The sequence below is a fragment of the Puma concolor genome, chromosome A1, assembly GCF_028749965.1.
Source record: "Puma concolor isolate L17-30 chromosome A1, mPumCon1.1.hap2, whole genome shotgun sequence".
Lineage (NCBI taxonomy): Eukaryota > Metazoa > Chordata > Mammalia > Carnivora > Felidae > Puma > Puma concolor.
This window is the reverse complement of record NC_141667.1, coordinates 76,055,095-76,078,311: the sequence shown is the minus strand read 5'-3', so window position 1 is coordinate 76,078,311 and position 23,217 is coordinate 76,055,095. Positions and strand designations below refer to the sequence as shown.

At 38.8% G+C, this 23,217-nt stretch overlaps 1 long non-coding RNA gene across 11 annotated transcripts in view; it reads left to right on the top strand.

Annotated features, from left to right (window-relative positions):
- Positions 1-23,217, top strand: part of LOC147584241 (uncharacterized) — a 386,937-nt gene that overhangs the window by 112,500 nt on the left and 251,220 nt on the right. For 8 of the 11 annotated variants that reach the window (XR_015244056.1, XR_015244087.1, XR_015244125.1 and 5 more), the window contains one exon: positions 6,744-6,876. The exons of the other annotated variants lie outside the window; for them this stretch is intronic. This is a non-coding gene — a long non-coding RNA (uncharacterized LOC147584241). The remainder of the gene's footprint in view (positions 1-6,743; positions 6,877-23,217) is intronic. 11 annotated transcript variants of the gene reach the window in all.

Genomic DNA, 23,217 nt, shown 5'->3' with positions numbered 1-23,217 from the left:
ATGAGAAGGCGGGAGAAGGACATGTTGTGAGAAGAGAATGGAGGCCAGAGTCCACATGTCAGCTGGTTAGCACCAAACCAAACTCTTGGGAAGGGAATTCTAGCTCTGTCTGAGTGGTGATGAAGTGATTCATGCAGCATTAAGATGGGTGATAGACTTTGTTAGGCATCAGGGTAACCCATTAGGATATCCTCATGTGGGGGTGGGTAACGTGAGATGTGCTAGGTGGAAGAAACAATTTCTAGGACTGACTGGCCCCATGGATTCTTCAAGTCTATTTGTCACAAACTGTAACTTCTTCAATAATACATATTTTTCAAAAAGATGAGGGGCTAATGTTCTTTTCTTAAGAAGTGTTTCTGGCTTACAAAGAGAGGCAGCAGAAAAAATAACAACACATTATGTATATGAAAATCAGCAGCTGCAATGCGATGAAAATAAGGCAATGGGATTTTTAAATTAAAAATATTCTAATTTCAAACCTCCTGTCTCTTACTATTAAAAAATTCTCTAAGGCAACAAGCTATAGCTATAAAAGCTTAAAATCTGTTTTAATCTTAGCTCTACTGCAAAACTAATGGAATAGCAGAATGGGGAATTACTTATGTTCTCATTACTTTAGTTGTTTTTTTTTTGTTGTTTGTTTTTTTGTTTGTTTTGTTTTTTGTTTTTTGTACATTGAGGATGCTGGACTGGAGTAGAGTTAGCAAATATATTTCATCTGCTGTTCCAACTGTGATCTATTGGTAAAGGCAGCCTGGAGCGCTGTGTGGATAAGCTTTGGAGACCACACCTAGGCTCTGCGAAAAAGAAAGTTGAAATTGATTGGTGCTGTCTGCCCTGGGTTTAGAAAAGATGAATGGCAGAAAGTATGCACTGTATCTTTGCTATCCTGCACTATACAGTGTATGAGATATATTCAGTTCTAAAATTCAGTGATGAGGAATGCCTAATATGTTATGTGCAGTCTTTGCAATGAAGGCGATGATAAGATTTTATATGTAAGATATTAAAATACTATTTTTAGTGTATGTTTTTGGAGAATCTGAATATGTTTCATAACCATTTCTCCTAGGGATTTATATATTAGTCATAATATTTTTACATTGTGTGCTAAGTGCGACATGATAAGTCTATATAAGCAGCATATTGAAATAGTATTATTTTGCCATGGAAAACTCAAGTTAGCATAATGAATATAATTTTTTTATAGATTGCCATTTAATTTCAAAATAATTTTGCAGTTTTTCCCACTGGTTTTTCCCACTGGTAGGTTCATAAAAACCTACAGGAAGTACTGTTTTACCATCCAGGAAATGAAGCATTTCAGCTACAATCTTTTCAAACTACTATAGAAACTTCTAGAAATCAGTGATGCTGTCTATGTTAAAAGAAATATAAGGATGAGATATAAGGAAAACTAGAGATATTTATAGAGAATTCAATTTTCAACATGGGGCCTTCTTCAGTTTGTATTTCTTAGAGCAATTCTTCTCTGCCCTCCACCCCCAACATGCTATGTAAAAGAAATTGGAAATTTTGGGTCAAGCATATGGGTGTGATATAATTTAATCTCTTTTTCAAATAAAGTACCGGAATAACTGGATGAAAAATACCATTATGTTTTGAATGTTTTTGGCGCTAGCAAATGTAAATGATCACAAGAAAGAAGTATCAGTTTATAAGTGTGTGTTCTTCATGTAACTATTAAGTGTGTTTTAATTCATTCTTCAAAACCGGCACTGAATTTGGCACTTAAGTTCTTACAATTTTTGAATAGAAATAATTTAAATAGGACTTTGAATAAATGTAGTCTGAAATACATTATTCTATGTATAATCCTGGAATTATCTGTGATGTTTGAGTGGCCTGGACTTATTTTCTTTAATTTCTTTTTTTTTTTTTTCTTTTTTACATTTATTTATTTATTTATTTTTTTTTTTAATTTTTTTTTTTTTCAACGTTTATTTATTTTTGGGACAGAGAGAGACGGAGCATGAACGGGGGAGGGGCAGAGAGAGAGGGAGACACAGAATCGGAAACAGGCTCCAGGCTCCGAGCCATCAGCCCAGAGCCCGACGCGGGGCTCGAACTCACGGACCGCGAGATCGTGACCTGGCTGAAGTCGGACGCTTAACCGACTGCGCCACCCAGGCGCCCCATACATTTATTTATTTTTGATATAGAGAGACAGAGCACAAGTGGGGGAGGGGCAGAGAGGGAAGGACACAGAATCAGAAACAGGCCAGGTTCCAAGCTGTCAGCACAGAGCCTGATGCGGGGCTCGAAGTCACAAACCCTGAGATCATGACCTGAGCCAAAGTCAGATGCTTAACTGACTGAGCCACGCAGGTGCCCCTTTTCTTTAATTTCTAAACTTGATATATAATGAAGGGATTTTTTTTTTTTTTTTTTACTGAAAAAGGACGGGGCGCCTCAGTGGCCTAAGTGTCCAACTTTGATTTTGGCTCAGGTCATGATTTCATGGTTCATGGGTTCGAGCCTCATGTGGGACTTTGCACTGACAGTGTGGAGCCTGCTTGGGATTCTCTGTCTCCCTCTTTCTCTGTTCCTCGCCCCTTGCACGCTCTGTCTCTCTCTCTCTCTCTCTCTCTCTCTCCCCCTCTCTCTCTCTCTCTCTCTCTGAAAATAAATAAAGGAGCTGAAAAAGGATGTTTAGAAATCATCTAATTCAATTTTCTCATTTTCTTTTCCTCTTCTTTCTTTTTCTTTATGTTTGATGTGATTTCTATATTCATCTTGATCATTTGTTCTTCTTTTGTTTTCCCATTATCTCATCTTGCTCTAATTATTTTAGAATAAATACAATGAAACAATCCAGAGCCCACTTTCTAGATGAAGCTTAGTGTCAGCCAAACACCTGGTTCAAAGTGAAATGTCTGTTAAATTAACCGAACAGTGGTTTGCTTTCACACCCTGGCCAAATTGTTTGATTTTAGTCTGGACTGCGTTTATGGTTTTCCACTTAGACTAACCGATTTAGTCCTTTTAGTAAGCTGATTTGATCAACTGAGTTTATTTTGCTCACATCACTGTAATTTCCAACTAATTGCCTCAAGGTGTCTATGGTCTGCAAGTAGCTCAAGGGCTTGAGGGTGTTTTGTTGTTGTATTCTTTACAAAATATTTATTTTTGAGAGAGAGAGAGAGCGCACGTGCTAGTGGCAGAAAGAAGGGGGGAACATAGAATCTGAAGCAGACTCCAGGCTCAGAACTGTCATCACAGAGCCCCGTGTGGGGTGCAAACCCATAAACCGTGAGATCATAACCTGAGGTGAAGTTGGACGCTTAACTGAGCCACCCAGGCGCCCCGTGTTGTTGTTCTTTTTTCACAAAGCTGTCATCTCCTGCTGGACAGGTCCCCACCATGTTCATCTCTGTTTCAGCATCTTTGACAGTGCTTTCTACCCAGTAGGCTCTCAGTATTTGGTTTATTTTAATCTCTGCATATTCTCTTATGATGTTTATTTGAGATATAGGTTAAGAGGTCTTAGCATGAATTAGGACCTCACTCATGTGGTTCTGCTATGAATTCTCTGGAGTCATAGTTGAATCACTTGGATATTCTCCTCAGCTCTTTCAAAGTGTTCCCAGATTTTGACCATCTTTGAAGATTTCATGTTAATGGGGACTCCATCTTGTATCTGAGATTCTTTCAACAGTTGCAAATACCCCTTTCTTGTCACTGTTTATGTTTTAGATTTATTGAAACTCCAAAATTGTTTTTTCACGGAGTATTATCGATATGCTCATAGATGAAAATTTCTGAGTAAAGTGTACCTTAGGGAAATGCAGGTAATTAAACCCGAAATCTTTTGTCAATGATAAGCCAGTACAGAGGGAAGAAGAGAATGCTGGTATTTAAGAACACTGAAGGAAATGCAGAAGTGGGAATCTTGTAGTCATTACAGGGAATGTCAAAAATGGATGTTGACAAGCCTCTGCCTTTTACATATGCGGAAATTAAATCAAAGAAAGATTAAATATTTTGTCCAGGATGCACACTGTTTGTGACTGGAGGATCTTCAGGCTCCTATTCCAGTGCTCTTTTGATGCTGCTGTTCTGGGAGGTAATTCCTAAGTTCCTTAGGAATGTTCACAGCTCTCCGTCTCTATTCCTGCCCTTTCTTCTGTCTAGAGTAAATCAGAAATTGCCGGGTGACCCTAAATCTTTTACTGAAACTATTAAAAGAGAAACAGTGGAAGATCGATCGTGCTGAGCTGGGGATGGTTAAATGTGGGAGACTGGGTAAGAGCGAGTAGTGAGTGGTTAAACCTGAAAAACGTCATAGGTCATGTTTATCTGATATTTTCAAAGTTGTTAAAAAAAAAAAAAAAAACTCACCAAGTTGCATGGGCTTTTACAGCAAAGCCTAACCTTCCCATAACCATCAACACTCTCCAGCAATGATTTTCTTCCTTATTCTGTTATATAGGAGTGCATTCCAATTTAGGGCACTTTAACTGTCAGAAATATCAGAAAGGGCTTTTGCACTTTAAGCAATCTTCCCGAACCCCTCTCCAGTAGACACACAGTGAGAGCAATTTCGAAGCAATCCTTGTTGTGCCTTCCCATTGCCCTTTCACCCCAGATGTAGCTTTCAGCTAATTAGCTCTTCCTGACATCGAGATGAGAGTTATAAGGTGCTCTACCTAGAGAGGTAAATTGGGGAGGTCACACAACTCTAGCCTTGGTGGGATTTATTTGTGAAAGCCATATTTTGTTTGCTACTTGACACCTAACTTTTCAGTTGTCCAAGTGCTCACAATTTCAAGGTTCCAATGAACTGAATGAAACTTAACCATTTTAACTTCAGGTCAGCGTCTTTTCTCTGCGTTTGCCTCTTATCCTTAGGTATTATCGGTCCCAATTGTAATGAAATCCATTTTTATTTTGCTTTTTAAAACTTTGAAGAAATATTGAGTGTCAGGAAAGAATCACTACACTTACTTTATAGGCACGTTACTTAAAGATTAAAAGGCAAAGAAAGAACCAGGACTCTCAATATTTTCAGCATACAGTATGCGTTGGGTGGCATCAAATCAGAGGACCACGCTCTGCTAGACTTTCAGAGAGGAATGAAGCCAATTAATGTACAATCACCAGCAGCAGTGCTTTATCTGAAGGGTCTTTTACAATGAAACTTTTTAACAGGGTAATTGTAGACATCTGCTTCGTGTACCTTAGCAGCAACATAGCCAGTATTTGCTAAGATCTTCTGAGCATTTACAGCTTTACACAAAAGGACATATCGGCAATTCTGTTTTCTGTATAATCGGCAGACTATGCAAAATACTGAGCTAGAATTCAGCATTGTTGTAGAAATGCTCAATGTCACCAGAGCGATTGACTCGTTCCACCTGGCTTTCAGACATTTGGAGAAGCAAAACATATGTACCTTAATTGCAAAATGTGGGCTTAATGAACATGCAGGCGTTATGTTATACCAAATGCAACAATCGACATGATGGCAAGCTGCTTAAGAACATGTCACAATGTTTGGTTTTTAAGAGGTTTGCCTTTGGCAATGTTTCAGAGAAGAATGTGTTCCTTACATTTGCAGTCCTGTGAGCCAATAATAAAATGTTCAGCATATGAAACTGGTATTTATTTTAAATTGCTATGTCAATATTTTTGTTTAAAAGCAGGTTTGATTCCCTGTGTGGACTTTGTTGAAGCCTTCTATCACTGCTTTTTATTTGAGTTTGATTTAGCTTCTTTTCCCCCTGATTTTGTGTTTTGCAGAATGGCTTGCATGAAAGCCTTCTGATTGGGTTGAGGGGGGATAAAGTTGCTATGTGAATTTCAAAGCCCAGAAAATGTAAAAAAGAGCAACACTTGCTGAAGGCATCAGAGAAGTGAATGCAATCAAGCAGTGTTGGTTCTGTGACCTTGAAGCTTCCCAGAATAGCTACCACATTTGGAATAATGGGAGCCCCGGATTCAAATGCCTCGGGATGACCTCATCACTAGCAGCCCCCTTCTTCCTACTGTGATGTCTCTAGGCTTTATGTCAATGTTTAGTCCGTTAGCAGGAATCCAGAAAATCAGGCTTTTGTTTTCAAAAATACAAAATAAAGGCAGCCATTATGGAATATTTCATAACTGATTTAATCCTAATGTGATGTCAAATCAAATTTCCCCCGCAGTTGAGTGCATGCTTTATCTACCACGAATACCATTGCTCTGTGGATGCTGGGTGCTCTTCCAATAAATTGTTGGGCAGTTCTGTTCATGAGCTCTCACAATTCTCCATACCAGGCACATTTCTGTGGGGTAATTAAAACAGTCTTTTTATAACAGCAGTATGAAACAGTATGCATCATCTATACACACTGAGTTGAAAAAATATTGTATTCATAAATTAAATTGGACATTTTGAAAGGTTAACGCAAAAAGCTACTTTGCTCTTGGTAATCAATAAGGAAAAAAGGATTTCAGGTAATTAAAATCTGTGAAGTGAACATTTCTCATTTGGAACCTATTAAAAAGAATATAAGCAGACAGAGGCAAGAGATAAATATGGAAAACAAGTGCTTCAAATTTTTGTTAAATGTTGGCAAGGGAATATAATAACATATATTCAGAGGTCTGAAATAGTATAACATGTTATTACAGATAGTATAACGAAGTATACAGTCTATGTATAAGTTATGTATATACACTATTGAAGCATTAGGTTGTGATTTTAAAATATGTCCTTTGTATATTTTGGGCTCCAGTTTAGCTACTGTGTATGTCTTCCTTACTCAAAGTGTGACTCAGTATGAACCATGGATGCTGGTGAAAAATGCAGAATTCCAGACTCATCTCTGGCCTACTGAATCAGAATCTACAATTTAATGAGATCCTCAGGTAATTTATGTGCACATTACAGTTTGAGAACATGGCTTTGGGTGATTGTCTCATAGTAAGGTGGGTTGCCTCTTAAAAACTTGTGTTCATTTTTTAGATGCAAATTAGTAGTGTTTTTGTTGGCTAAATGCAAGCATGACTGACTCTACAGAGGTTCTTCTAGACCACCAGACTTCCTGCATTGTAGCAACGAAGAAAAATACTCTCTGAGAGTAGAGCCAGACTCCAACACGACTTGCTTCTGAGCCCTTGTTGACACGTTTTTCTTTTTGTTCAGTGGCGGTGCTCTTTCCTCTTTCTTTACCATTTGCCTATCAAAATTTAATGTCTGGTTCTAGGTTATAGTTGCCTTTATCTAGACTTCAGGAATTGCCTCAGTGGAATTTTTTTTATACCTTTGCTGGAATAGTCTCAGTTCTTTAGAATTTTTCTAGAATTCTGACCGTGGTTATAGATGCTAGACTTTGAAACATTTGAATACTTGCCTTCTGTGGTGGTTAATTTTATGTGTCATCTTGACTGGGCTAAAGATTGCCCAGATAGCTGGTAAAATATTATTTCTGAGGGTGTCTGTGAGGGTGTTCGTGGAAGAGATTAGCATTTGAATCAGTACACTGAGTAAAGCAGTTTGCTCTCCCTAGTGTGGGTGGGTATTTATTATCTAATCCATTGAGGGCCTAAATAGAACAAAAAGGCAGAGGAAAAGTGGGTTCACTTTCTCTCTTTGAGCTGAGACATCCATCTTCTCCTGCCCTTGGATATTGGACATCAGCTCCTAGTTCTTGGGCTTTGAGACTCAGACTATGAGCTCCCCCACCCTCCCTCCAAGGTGGGTCAGTCCTTAGATTGATGGCCTGCCTATGATTCCTGCTTCCCTCATTTAACCTTCTGGTCTCAGGCATACAGCCTCTGCTGGATACACTATGCTAGATTATAAAATTCATTTTGCTTTCTCTTCAGTTTTCAAATAGCTCTTAGAACATTGAAGTAGCATATGCTTCATTTTAGTTTTGACATAGAGTTGCAAAGATGTATCGTTTTTATGATGGCAGGCTTTTTTTTTTTTTGCTAAGGATTAAAATATATGGCTATGGCTTATGGATAATAAATATTTATTTATCTATATATAATTTTTTCCAGTGAAGAATAAGGTCCTGTCCTGTTGCTATGTGGTATAAGGATAAATTATAAAAGACATGGTCTAGGGCACCTAGTACACATTAACTGTAATACAGGTAAGCCAGTATATAAGTGCTGGAAGTGACAAAAATGTCATCAGGTACTCAGAGTAGGAAGAAATCACTGCCTGATGTTCAGGAAAAAGCTCAGAGAGGAGGCAGTGTTAAGAATAGAACCAAAATGGGATAGAGAAATGGTATTCCCAGACCAGGGCATAACAAGGACACAGATGCTAAAAGAGATTTATAGAAGATGGACCCAGAACCATAATGGACATTTAGGTAAGCTGAACATATGTGAAGGCAAACGGTGGGAGACAGAGGGATCTGAACACAATGTGCTAAGCATGTGAACTGGACCTCTGGAAGGAACATAATTGTTTGTGACAAAAAAGGGAGAAAAATAATGCTGTAGGGAGAAAAGACACAAAGTACAGCAACTTTGTGCCTGAATACCTGGCTATGAAAGGCTGGCCATGGAAGGGTCACGCTTAGCAATGAAGAAATGTATATGAAGTCTTTCCTTGTCAGTCTAAACAAGATTTCTCATCCAGAGGGAAAAATGATATATTATAAATGAATGGCACCATCAAGTGATGGGGTAGCCACATTTGGAATAATGGAAGACCTGGATAGACAGAATAATACATGGGTCGTATGTTTGGCCAAATGGATTTAATAGATTGAGAATCCAGCAAACCCATTTATCAAACTTTGCAGCTCAGGACGATGACTTGAGTAAAGTGGTTCTCATGTATCGGAAGAAAACAGGTGAGCTAGGGGTAAATGGAGAATAGTGTAGTGGAAAAAACATTGTAAGACAAAGACTACAGTACAAATTTTGCCTTAATTCACTGTGTGACTTTTGGCAAGTCACTTAAACTCCCTGGGCTTCAGTGTCCTCATGTGTAAAATGAGGACAGTCTCTATTCTTGACCAATGTGGAGACTTTTTGCCTAATTTTCTAGTTCTTTTGAAGATCACAGTGAAACAACAAATTCCATTGGGAGACTATGCCACTCAGTATGATGAGGTGGTCAATTTGTACTCATTTTCTGAATATCAAGATAATAAACAATTTTGTCAGATTACTTTCCAGATTATTGATTCACATGGAACCATTGTGGGACACTAGGGGCATAGTGGTAGAACTGAGGTGCTTGAGAAGTACCAGTGGACCCAAGACCCATATTCACTGCCTTACTGAACACTGGACCTGCTGGAGGAATCAGAGGAGGGCGGGAGTTAGAAGCTATTACTTGGGGACATCCTAAGGTCGCTCTCTAGAATAGGGTGTGATATTGGGCCTTCAACAAAAATATCCACTCTTAGCTTACAGTAAGTTCTTGCAACCATTTGTGATTGAGACTTTTGCTCCCAAGTGTGATATAGTCAGTTTATGCACTAAAGGGAATATTTGCCAGTCAGGTAATATATCTCATTGTAATATTAAAAAAAAAAAACAAAAAACAAAAAACTCTGGTGGCTGTAGTCCCTGCTCATTATAGTTTTCTGCACAGTCTACTCTAGAAAGAAAACTGCAAAAATAGAAAAAGGTGTATTTTCAGAAAATTATTCACAATTAATGCCAAGTGAGTCAAATTCCTAAGTGTTTAAATGTCAAGGGAAAGACAATGCTAACTTGAGCTCCTTCAATTTTCATATGGAGGCTTGTGAAGTTTGGGTAGGATAAAGAGAAAAGCACCTTTTATTCCCAAAAGCTTTTTAAACCTGCCTTTAGTAGGCACTGTGTGTCTTCTTTTTGTAATCTCGGGTTTTATAGTCTCCTTTATCAATTGTGAGAGGTGTGGAAGGGCTAGTTTATATCTTTCAGAAGGGACACCTGGGTCAACAGGTTGAAAGAACTTTGAAAGTTATTTGTATCTTTGCCAGTCCCTGCATTGTGTGAGAATCACTGTAGCTAGTGTGTAAACTACCTTTGAATAAGAGACAGAAAATGGAATTTATCAGGGGACAATGCCTTTTGTTTAGAAGGAGCAACAAAAGATGAATAAAAGACCACAGCCAGTCTTCTGTGTTTAGTGTCCCATTTTTCCAGATAAAAAAGGGGATAATATTCAATCTTGATTGTGCACAGAGGCCTTTGGTACTTTAAGGAGATGGAGGAAGAAGGGAAATGAAAAAGAAATAAAGCGACCAATATGTTCTTGAACTGTGACTTCTGGCAGCTGCATTTAAAAAACAACCATTACATTTTGTGGGTATATCTGTGAGGCTTATCCATTATGTGTGCAAACACAATCTGATTAGTATTTGTTATAAGCTCGTCTTGTCTGCTTTTATTACAGACATCACCTTCAGATGTGGGGCCACTGCAGCTATTAAATCAGGAATATTTAGCTATTATTTGTAATAAATGTCAGCAGGGCTGAACTGAAGCCAGCAGGAAATGTTCAGGGCAGAAAACACACTGACATTCATTCATGCAAATTTGTACCACTGGTAGAATTAATCATAAAGAGGGAGGGTAGAGCATACAATGCATTTATATTACTGGTTTGGCCAATTCTCCTTCTTCCTGAATATGAGAGTTATAATGAACAGAAAGCAATCTGCTGACAAATAGTCCCATGTGAAGTGCAGGCAGTGAGATTAACTTTCCAAAGCGGACATGTCTGGCTTTATAGTGGACCACCCCTCCTTCCCTCCATACCACCCCAGCCCTCTGAGGCAGTTTTGCGGTGTCCTTTTTTCTCTTTAAAAGACTTCTAGATTTAGCATGCACATAACTACTATTACCTCTTGAAATCACAGGGATGCTCTAAAGAACATTCTGTGCATAATGCTGAGTATTGGGCCAGCCTTACCCTGTTACAAAGCACCCAGGGTGCTTATGTCACACTGGGAAGGTATAGTGATAGGAACTGGGTTGTTGACTATGAAGAAATTGTGGTTTGCCAAAAGGAAGAGAATTTAATTTTTTTTTGAAAAGCTGCATCTGTGCAAAGTGAATTGCAATAACCCATATAACGGATTAATGCAGTGTCCTCTGAGAAGATTGCAGTCACCATCAGCAACACAGCCACAGCTTGCCCTGAACATCGACTATCATTTAATTTGTAGGAGTGAGTAAAGTTAACACCAGAAAAGAGTTAGTGCATTTATTTTTAAAAAAAGGTGAGAAAAATACAAGCCAAAAGCATACTTTAAAACGTTTCTCATTTTCTCACAGCCTGAAATTATTATTCACCGGGAAACAAAAACTTCTTGAAAGAGCTGACATAAAAATTATAGGTGACTTCAAAGATATTAATTATTCTTAGTTGTTTTAGTCCTATGATTGGAACAGAAAATATGGAGAACATGAGATAAAACTATGCTTGATAAAGTAAACACAAAAATTCTTTTAAAAATTATATACTAATATTGGTCAAAATTAAGGAAAAGTCTTCTAAAATGTTTCATGTATCATAGAAGTCAGTTCAAAGTAGTGCTTTGCTAAAACATGTCATTTTCTCCATACTACATTGTATTGTGCCCATATTTACAGAATGCATATTGTAAACTGAATACTTCTTTCCCTAATTTTAATCCCTGATGTGATTATATTGCTTGCATTTTTTTTTTTTTGGTCTCAGTATAGGTTTTAGAAGAGAACTCGTACAAAATGAAACGGAAAGGGACATTACTGTTGATTAAGTGAAGGTCATAATAGGTATAGTAACTGAATTGAATGACTTATACTATAATTAGTGACATTGGTAGTGACATCAAGGTGAGGGATGGAATGTGTTTTCACCTGTGGGATTTCTGCAGTACCAATGGAGAAGACCAGAAAAGCTGATGTGGCGTTGTGACTTCATGACTTTTCAAAGCTGAGCTATTCTTTTTAATAATGCCCTTATGGTACAATTATTGATTCAATGTCTTATTCTCCAGAGGAATTTTAGGAATTATGGGAACATATTTATTAAAAATAAATGGAGAAGAGATGTATAAATCATTGGCAACAGCTGACATCTACCTACAGGGAAGGTCATTATAAGCTGGTATTTATATTACAGAGACACAGACTATTAGACCTTATATAGTTTCTAAAGCTGAGTCAAAATTTTGGCTTTGGGTTTCCTAGTGGCCAAAGAGAAAGAGCAATGTAAGCCTTAACATAATTAAAATTGTTAAAAGAAGAAAAAGTATTAGTAATATGAGGCAGGCAGACTCTATGGTGGCTCCCAAGATTTTTGTCTTCTGGTATTAAAATCCTATGTAAACCCTTCCCTTTGAGTTTGGGGAAGATCCATGACTTCTAACTAGTAGAGTATGGCAAAGGTAACAGGACATGCATGAATACATGTGAGTGATTATATTACATAAGGTTTTACCACCCATCTTGCTACGATTTTCAAATTCTCCCTTGCTGCCTGTAAAGAAGCAAGATGGCATATTATGAGCCACCATATGGAAAAACCCAATGGCACAGGGAAGGTAATCTCCAGCAAACAGCCAGCAAGGAACAAAAGCCCTGATTCTGGCAGCAAAAGGAACTGAATGCTGCCAGTAATCACATGAGTGGATAATTTCCCATTTGAGCCTCAGATGAGACTACAGTCTTTGCTGACACCTATATTGAAACCTTATATGACTCTGAAACACAAAACCCAACTAAGTCATTCTTGAGCTCCTGACCCACTGAAATTGTGAGGTAGTGTGTCTTGTTTGTGCAGCAATATATAACTTATGCATAAATATGAGGAGAAATCTTCAGTTCCTTTGCTGTTTGGGTCCTAAAACTATCTTTATGTTTAATTTATCTTTGGGACCCAAGGATTTTTTTTCCTTCTCCCCCATCACATTGCCTGCATACTTCTTCCTCTTAGAAATTGGTTCCCTTTTCTCTCTAAAGACATAACTTCCGATTCCATCCTTTCTCCCTTTTCCATCTTGAGACAGTTTTTTTCTACATCCCTAAAAAAATGAATGTCCAGGGGCACCTGGGTGGCTCAGTTGATAGAGCATGCTACTCTTGATCTCGGGATTGTGTTTGAGCCCCACATTGGGTGTAGAGATTACTTAAAAATAAAACATTTTAAAAATCTATCTTAGAGAGATATCTAGAGAGACTACTTGCTGCTTTCTCTTCCTCTGTAAAATATTTTGATGCCACTTTGAAAAATAAACATAGAACAACTTTCATAATAAAAGTATTACAAAGACTTTTGTAAAGGTGATAAAATAATAGGACACCCATTTATTAGGTGTCAGGCTCTGTTCTAAGTGCATACATGTTAATTCATTTTACATTAATAAAAACCATTTTAAAATGAAAAACTTGAAACTCAGAGAGGATAAAGAATTTTCTTAAGGTCACACATTTGTTAAGTTTAAACTGGAATCTGATTCCAAACAATTTGGTTTCAGAATGTGTGTTTTAACTAGTGTGCTATCCTCCCTCTTAAAGTATCATAGTAGGGAAGACAGCTGTTAGAGGGTGTGTGATTGGATATAAAGCTGAGTCTAAGTTTCCTGGTGGTACTTTCAAAAGATGAAATATGCTAAGTCATTTAATTTTCATTGTGTAAGAATACATTTGTGAAATGGACAATGAATCAACCTCCATAAAATAAAAGGAGATTCTAAGAGTTGTTTTGGCTTGCCTTTTGGGCATGTGGCCCAAATCACCTCATCAGGAGGCTCATTTCAGTGGCAATTTTGATTACTCTGAACTTTATTTAAGAGGGCAGCATTTTCTTTTTCCTTGATTATTCTCTCTGAAGCTTCAGGTTTAATTAAACAGGACCAACTGATGTGTCTTTCAGAATAAATCACCTTCAGTCTCTAGTAGCCATTCCTCCATCTCTATCTTTACTTCCTTAATTGTTGAAGTTTTGTATAGTGTGATGGTTCATTTTCTCTGTCACCTTGGCTGGGCTAAGTACGCAGACATGTGGTCAAACATTATTCTGCGTATTTGTAAGTGTGTTTTTGGATGAGATTAATATTTCAATCTGTGGGCTCTGAGGAAAGCAGATTGACCTCCCTAATGTGGGTGGGCCTTACCCAATCAACTGAAGGCTTGACTCCAACAAAAGACTTACCTCACCCCAGCAGGAGGGAATTCTGCCAGCAGATAGCCTTTGGACTTGAACTGAAACATGAGCTCTTCCTATATTCCTGGCTTGCTGGCCCACTCCACAGATTTTGGAATTGCCAGCCTCCATAATCATATGAACCAATTCCTTAAATAAATCTTTCTACTTATGTATACACTCATCCGAATCATTCTGTTTCTCTGGAGAACCTTAATGTAGTAGCCATGTGGCCTCCTTTCAGCTATAGGAAGTAAAACTGAGATGTTAGAGGAATTCTGGGGATATTTTAGAAAATGTATCCTCAGTAATAGAAAGAGATACAAAAGAGGAGACCCTCTCTTTTTTCACTTCGGACTTGATTGGCTGCTGGGATACCAAGACCAATACCCATCAGTGTGGGACGAGAGAAGGTAGCCAGAGAAAATGAGATGATATGCCCAGGATGGCAAAGCAGGACGCCGAGAGATTGTTGTTGCTTGAGATGTCATTGAACTGATGAACTAGCCAACTTAAGAACCGAGTTCAGAACTTCTTTGCAGTATAGTAAATGCCTATATTGTTTAATGAATTCTAGTTGGGTATTTATTTTATTTGCTGCTGAAAATACACTAATGAATATTTTTAACCACAATATATGTCTCTAGAGCGTTGAACAAATAGATGTGGTATGTGAAATTATTAGATATTGATGACCAAATCATGTTACAACCTCATAAGAATATAGGGTTTAGGCGGTTAATCTATTTGAGTGAACGGTAGGGAGTGGTGAAGACTATAGGGTACCTGAAGAGGGTATAATCTGCCTAAAGGGCAACTACTCAGCTCCTATGAATTGCTTCTTATTTGAAATTGCAGGGGCGCCTGGGTGGCGCAGTCGGTTAAGCGTCCGACTTCAGCCAGGTCACGATCTCGCGGTCCGTGAGTTCGAGCCCCGCGTCAGGCTCTGGGCTGATGGCTCGGAGCCTGGAGCCTGTTTCCGATTCTGTGTCTCCCTCTCTCTCTGCCCCTCCCCCGTTCATGCTCTGTCTCTCTCTGTCCCAAAAATAAATAAATGTTGAAAAAAAAAAAATTAAAAAAAAAAAAAAAAGAAATTGCAATCCTGGGGGGCACCTGGGTGGTTCAGTCAGTTAAGCACCGACTCTTGATTTTGGCTCAGGTAATGATCTCACAATCATGGGATAGAGCCCCACATTGGGCTCTGCTATGAGTGTGGAGACTGCTTGGTCTCTCTCCTCTCTCTCTGCCCTTTCCCCTCTTATCTTCTCTCTTTCTATGTCTAAATAAATAAATGAACACTAAAAAAAAAAAAAAAAGAAAATGCAATCCTGGCATTGTCATTTTTTTTTAATTGTTGAGAGAATCTGAAAATCTGGATTTTTCTTTGAAACGTCCCAATTTTTAAAGATTTATAATGAGGTAGGAGGACGCTGGGCTCACCGCGCGTCCTGCTGATCACTTAGATTCCACCTACACCTGCCTAAATAACCCAGAAAACCACCAGAGGATTAGCAGAACGGAGTCGCCGGAGCCAAGCGCAGACGAGAGGCCCACGGAAGAGGGTAGGAAGGGCGGCGAGGCGGTGCGCGCTCCACGGACTGGCGGGAGGGAGCCGGGGCGGAGGGGCGGCTCGCCGGCCAAGCAGAGCCCCCGAGTCTGGCTTGCAAAAAGCGGAGGGGCCTGACGGACTGTATTCTGACAGCAAGCGCGACTTAGCGTCTGGGAAGTCATAAGTTAACAGCTCTGCTCAGAAAGCGGGAAGGCTGGAGGACAAAGGGAAGGAGAGCTGCTGAGCCCCCGGACGACAGAGCTCAGTTTGGTGGGGAACAAAGGCGCTCGCCAGCGCCATCTTCCCCGCCCATCCCCCAGCCAGAATCCCAAAGAGAACCAGTTCCTGCCAGGGAACTTGCTCGCTCCGCGCAAACACCCAACTCTGCGCTTCTGCGGAGCCAAACCTCCGGCAGCGGATCTGACTCCCTCCTGCTGCCACAGGGCCCCTCCTGAAGTGGATCACCCAAGGAGAAGCAAGCTAAGCCTGCCCCTCCTGCCCCTGTGCACCTTGCCTACCCACCCCAGCTAAGACGCCAGATCCCCAGCATCACAAGCCTGGCAGTGTGCAAGTAGCCCAGACAGACCACCCCACCCCACAGTGAATCCCGCCCCTAGGAGAGGGGAAGAGAAGGCACGCACCAGTCTGACTGTGGACACAGCGGTGGGCTGGGAGCAGACATCAGGTCTGACTGCGGCTCCGCCCACCAACTCCAGTTATACACCACAGCACAGGGGAAGTGCCCTGCAGGTCCTCACCACGCCAGGGACTATCCAAAATGACCAAGCGGAAGAATTCCCCTCAGAAGAATCTCCAGGAAATAACAACAGCTAATGAGCTGATCAAAAAGGATTTAAATAATATAACAGAAAGTGAATTTAGAATAATAGTCATAAAATTAATCGCTGGGCTTGAAAACAGTATAGCTGACAGCAGAGAATCTCTTGCTACAGAGATCAAGGGACTAAGGAACAGTCACGAGGAGCTGAAAAACGCTTTAAACGAAATGCATAACAAAATGGAAACCACCACGGCTCGGATTGAAGAGGCAGAGGAGAGAATAGGTGAACTAGAAGATAAAGTTATGGAAAAAGAGGAAGCTGAGAAAAAGAGGGATAAAAAAATCCAGGAATATGAGGGGAAAATTAGAGAACTAAGTGATACACTAAAAAGAAATAATATACGCATCATTGGTATCCCAGAGGAGGAAGAGAGAGGGAAAGGTGCTGAAGGGGTACTTGAAGAAATACTAGCTGAGAACTTCCCTGAACTGGGGAAGGAAAAAGGCATTGAAATCCAAGAGGCACAGAGAACTCCCTTCAGACGTAACTTGAATCGATCTTCTGCACGACATATCATAGTGAAACTGGCAAAATACAAGGATAAAGAGAAAATTCTGAAAGCAGCAAGGGGTAAACGTGCCCTCACATATAAAGGGAGACCTATAAGACTCGTGACTGATCTCTCTTTTGAAACTTGGCAGGCCAGAAAGAATTGGCACGAGATTTTCAGTGTGCTAGACAGAAAAAATATGCAGCCGAGAATCCTTTATCCAGCAAGTCTGTCATTTAGAATCGAAGGAGAGATAAAGGTCTTCCCAAACAAACAAAAACTGAAGGAATTTGTCACCACTAAACCAGCCCTACAAGAGATCCTAAGGGGGACCCTGTGAGACAAAGTACCAGAGACATCACTACAAGCATAAAACATACAGACATCACAATGACTCTAAACCCATATCTTTCTATAATAACACTGAATGTAAATGGACTAAATGCGCCAACCAAAAGACATAGGGTATCAGAATGGATAAAAAAACAAGACCCATCTATTTGCTGTCTACAAGAGACTCATTTTAGACCTGAGGACACCTTTAGATTGAGAGTGAGGGGATGGAGAACTATTTATCATGCTACTGGAAGCCAAAAGAAAGCTGGAGTAGCCATCCTTATATCAGACAAACTAGACTTTAAATTAAAGGCTGTAACAAGAGATGAAGAAGGACATTATATAATAGTGACAGGGTCTATCCATCAGGAAGAGCTAACAATTATAAATGTCTATGCGCCGAATACCAGAGCGCCCAAATATATAAAACAATTACTCATAAACACAAGCAACCTTATTGATAAGAATGTGGTAATTGCAGGGGACTTTAACACCCCACTTACAGAAATGGATAGATCATCTAGACACACGATCAATAAAGAAACAAGGGCCCTGAATGAGACATTGGATCAGATGGACTTGACAGATATATTTAGAACTCTGCATCCCAAAGCAACAGAATATACTTTCTTCTCGAGTGCACATGGAACATTCTCCAAGATAGATCATATACTGGGTCACAAAACAGCCCTTCATAAGTTTACAAGAATTGAAATCATACCATGCATACTTTCAGACCACAACGCTATGAAGCTTGAAATCAACCACAGAAAAAAGTCTGGAAAACCTCCAAAAGCGTGGAGGTTAAAGAACACCCTACTAACGAATGAGTGGGTCAACCAGGCAATTAGAGAAGAAATTAAAAAATATATGGAAACAAACGAAAATGAAAATACAACAATCCAAACGCTTTGGGACGCAGTGAAGGCAGTCCTGAGAGGAAAATACATTGCAATCCAGGCCTATCTCAAGAAACAAGAAAAATCCCAAATACAAAATCTAACAGCACACCTAAAGGAAATAGAAGCAGAACAGCAAAGGCAGCCTAAACCCAGCAGAAGAAGAGAAATAATAAAGATCAGAGCAGAAATAAACAATATAGAATCTAAAAAAACTGTAGAGCAGATCAATGAAACCAAGAGTTGGTTTTTTGAAAAAATAAACAAAATTGACAAACCTCTAGCCAGGCTTCTCAAAAAGAAAAGGGAGATGACCCAAATAGATAAAATCATGAATGAAAATGGAATTATTACAACCAATCCCTCAGAGATACAAACAATTATCAGGGAATACTATGAAAAATTATATGCCAACAAATTGGACAACCTAGAAGAAATGGACAAATTCCTGAACACCCACACTCTTCCAAAACTCAATCAGGAGGAAATAGAAAGCTTGAACAGACCCATCACCAGCGAAGAAATTGAATCGGTTATCAAAAATCTCCCAACAAATAAGAGTCCAGGACCAGATGGCTTCCCAGGGGAGTTCTACCAGACGTTTAAAGCAGAGATAATACCTATCCTTCTCAAGCTATTCCAAGAAATAGAAAGGGAAGGAAAACTTCCAGACTCATTCTATGAAGCCAGTATTACTTTGATTCCTAAACCAGACAGAGACCCAGTAAAAAAAGAGAACTACCGGCCAATATCCCTGATGAATATGGATGCAAAAATTCTCAATAAGATACTAGCAAATCGAATTCAACGGCATATAAAAAGAATTATTCACCATGATCAAGTGGGATTCATTCCTGGGATGCAGGGCTGGTTCAACATCCGCAAATCAATCAACGTGATACATCACATTAACAAAAAAAAAGAGAAAAACCATATGATCCTGTCAATCGATGCAGAAAAGGCCTTTGACAAAATCCAGCACCCTTTCTTAATAAAAACTCTTGAGAAAGTCGGGATAGAAGGAACATACTTAAAGATCATAAAAGCCATTTATGAAAAGCCCACAGCTAACATCATCCTCAACGGGGAAAAACTGAGAGCTTTTTCCCTGAGATCAGGAACACGACAGGGATGCCCACTCTCACCGCTGTTGTTTAACATAGTGCTGGAAGTTCTAGCATCAGCAATCAGACAACAAAAGGAAATCAAAGGCGTCAAAATTGGCAAAGATGAAGTCAAGCTTTCGCTCTTTGCAGATGACATGATATTATACATGGAAAATCCGATAGACTCCACCAAAAGTCTGCTAGAACTGATACATGAATTCAGCAAAGTTGCAGGATACAAAATCAATGTACAGAAATCAGTTGCATTCTTATACACTAACAATGAAGCAACAGAAAGACAAATAAAGAAACTGATCCCATTCACAATTGCACCAAGAAGCATAAAATACCTAGGAATCAATCTAACCAAAGATGTAAAGGATCTGTATGCTGAAAACTATAGAAAGCTTATGAAGGTAATTGAAGAAGATTTAAAGAAATGGAAAGACATTCCCTGCTCATGGATTGGAAGAATAAATATTGTCAAAATGTCAATACTACCCAAAGCTATCTACACATTCAATGCAATCCCAATCAAAATTGCACCAGCATTCTTCTCGAAACTAGAACAAGCAATCCTAAAATTCATATGGAACCACAAAGGGCCCCGAATAGCCAAAGTAATTTTGAAGAAGAAGACCAAAGCAGGAGGCATCACAATCCCAGACTTTAGCCTCTACTACAAAGCTGTCATCATCAAGACAGCATGGTATTGGCACCAAAACAGACACATAGACCAATGGAATAGAATAGAAACCCCGGAACTAGACCCACAAACGTACGGCCAACTCATCTTTGACAAAGCAGGAAAGAACATCCAATGGAAAAAAGACAGTCTCTTCAACAAATGGTGCTGGGAGAACTGGACAGCAACATGCAGAAGGTTGAAACTAGACCACTTTCTCACACCATTCACAAAAATAATCTCCAAATGGATAAAGGACCTGAATGTGAGACAGGAAACCATCAAAACCTTAGAGGAGAAAGCAGGAAAAGACCTCTCTGACCTCAGCCGTAGCAATCTCTTACTCGACACATCCCCAAAGGCAAGGGAATTAAAAGCAAAAGTGAATTACTGGGACCTTATGAAGATAAAAAGCTTCTGCACAGCAAAGGAAACAACCAACAAAACTAAAAGGCAACCAACGGAATGGGAAAAGATATTTGCAAATGACATATCGGACAAAGGGCTAGTATCCAAAATCTATAAAGAGCTCACCAAACTCCACACCCGAAAAGCAAATAACCCAGTGAAGAAATGGGCAGAAAACATGAATAGACACTTCTCTAAAGAAGACATCCGGATGGCCAACAGGCACATGAAAAGATGTTCAGCGTCGCTCCTTATCAGGGAAATACAAATCAAAACCACACTCAGATATCACCTCACGCCAGTCAGAGTGGCCAAAATGAACAAATCAGGAGACTATAGATGCTGGCGAGGATGTGGAGAAACGGGAACCCTCTTGCACTGTTGGTGGGAATGCAAATTGGTGCAGCCGCTCTGGAAAGCAGTGTGGAGGTTCCTCAGAAAATTAAAAATAGACCTACCCTATGACCCAGCAATAGCACTGCTAGGAATTTATCCAAGGGACACAGGAGTACTGATGCATAGGGGCACTTGTACCCCAATGTTCATAGCAGCACTCTCAACAATAGCCAAATTATGGAAAGAGCCTAAATGTCCATCAACTGATGAATGGATAAAGAAATTGTGGTTTATATACACAATGGAGTACTACGTGGCAATGAGAAAAAATGAAATATGGCCTTTTGTAGCAACGTGGATGGAACTGGAGAGTGTGATGCTAAGTGAAATAAGCCATACAGAGAAAGACAGATACCATATGGTTTCACTCTTATGTGGATCCTGAGAAACTTAAGAGAAACCCATGGGGGAGGGGAACAAAAAAAAAAAGAGGTTAGAGTGGGAGAGAGCCAAAGCATAAGAGACTGTTGAGAACTGAGAACAAACTAAGGGTTGATGGGGGGTGGGAGGGAGGAGAGGGTGGGTGATGGGTACTGAGGAGGGCACCTTTTGGGATGAGCACTGGGTGTTGTATGGAAACCAATTTGACAATAAATTTCATATATAAATAAAAAAAAAATAAAGATTTATAATGACTTCAATTTATAAAAAATAAAACACGAGTGGACCAAATCAAAAGTTGAATGCCAGAGTCTACCTATAAGCTTCTATTGTGCAATTCTGGCATAAAAAGTAGTAAAATATAATGATTTCTTGTTTCATCTTATGTTATTGTGGTTAATATTTACCTCTGTTTCTTTGTACTGCATAGGTATCACAACTAATGATCTCTTAAGGCCACTCCTGGATTGTGATAATAAGATCACATTATCTGAATATATCCTAATCTGCTTATCTTCCCATCTGCTTTAATTTAAGACATTAAAAAGTAATTATGATATAAAGTTTAAAAGACAGAAGGAACATAGAACACATTTTTTTACTATCATTTAAATTGATACCAAGACACTATTTCCTCTATAGAAATTTTCTATGATTTCTTATTTTTCATTTTGTTTAGAAACATGCTTGTTGAATTAGCAACACAGTCCATCTAGATTTTAAATTCTAATCAGATGAATATGCAGAAATTCCTATCCAGGCTCACCACCATTTATTTGACTCAGGAAATTATTTAAACTTTTGACAGCTATTTTTTTTTTCCATCAGTAAAATATGGAAGTTGAGAATTTAAGTAAGTAACATTCTTTTTGACTGTAAGATATTGTGAGTCTTCATTTATGGCAATAGCACACAAGTTACATTTTGGGAAGAGTTTATAGTACGGTCATTGTAACATTATTCTCTAGTTCAAGTATGTTACCCTTTAAATAACTTTAAGGGAGTTGATCTGTTAATCCACCTAAACTCTTAAACATTTTCAGAGTCCCAATTTGAATAACATTTTGAGGGTAATGAATTCGATGTGTTCTGTAACCAGTAGACAATGAAGTACTTCATTTATTTGTTCCCAAATATAGATTTTAAAAATGAACCACAAACATAAAAATATTTACATAACTTGTCCTCATAGGTGGGACTATGAGACTCATTCATAATTTCGTTGCATAATTAAACCTGTAAAAGTATAATGAAATGGATGTAGTGATATTGCTGTTATTCACTACAGTGATGGAAAAAACAGCAGCAACAGCATCTCACCAGCATAGTATCATTTATCAAAAGATGACTTATATGTTTTCAAGACAACAGGTTCCTCAAGCACACTCCAAAGGCATTCTGAATTTTCTTTTCGATATGTTTGTATCTATTTTCAGGCTCTTGACTAATTATGCCAAATTCTATATATCAATCTTCTGCATGAATAGAACAGATATACAGTAAATAGAATAGCAGTTTCTTATTGAATGTGTATACAGAATTCAATGACTAACAAATATGACCTAATTCTTTAGGGAAAGAGAATAAAAGCAACATGTGTCCAAACACTGAGGCTTGCTGTTCACAGTGCATTGAAATAACATGGATGGTCTTCATCAGATATGGAGTTCTCACCAGCTTGAGATTTTTATTATGTAGAGATTTTGATGCCCTCTACTTTACCTTCTAGCTGTTTAATAACCATTTGTATATGAGAGAATTTTTAAGGAAACACTGCACCAAATTGGTTTATTTTGAAGTTGGAATATTTAAAAAAATTATCCTCTTCTGGAGATACTTTTTGCTGTATTCAGGATTAGGAAACTTTTAGAGCTCCTGGAAGCAATAGGGGTGAAAGTTTTTGCTATTAAATCTAAGTTAAAAGCTGTCACACTTGATTCCTTAGCTGGCAGTTCTAAACTAGAGCATTTATGTTTGTTAAAAATTGATTTTTACCATGGCTAAAAAGTTGATTTATTTTTGTT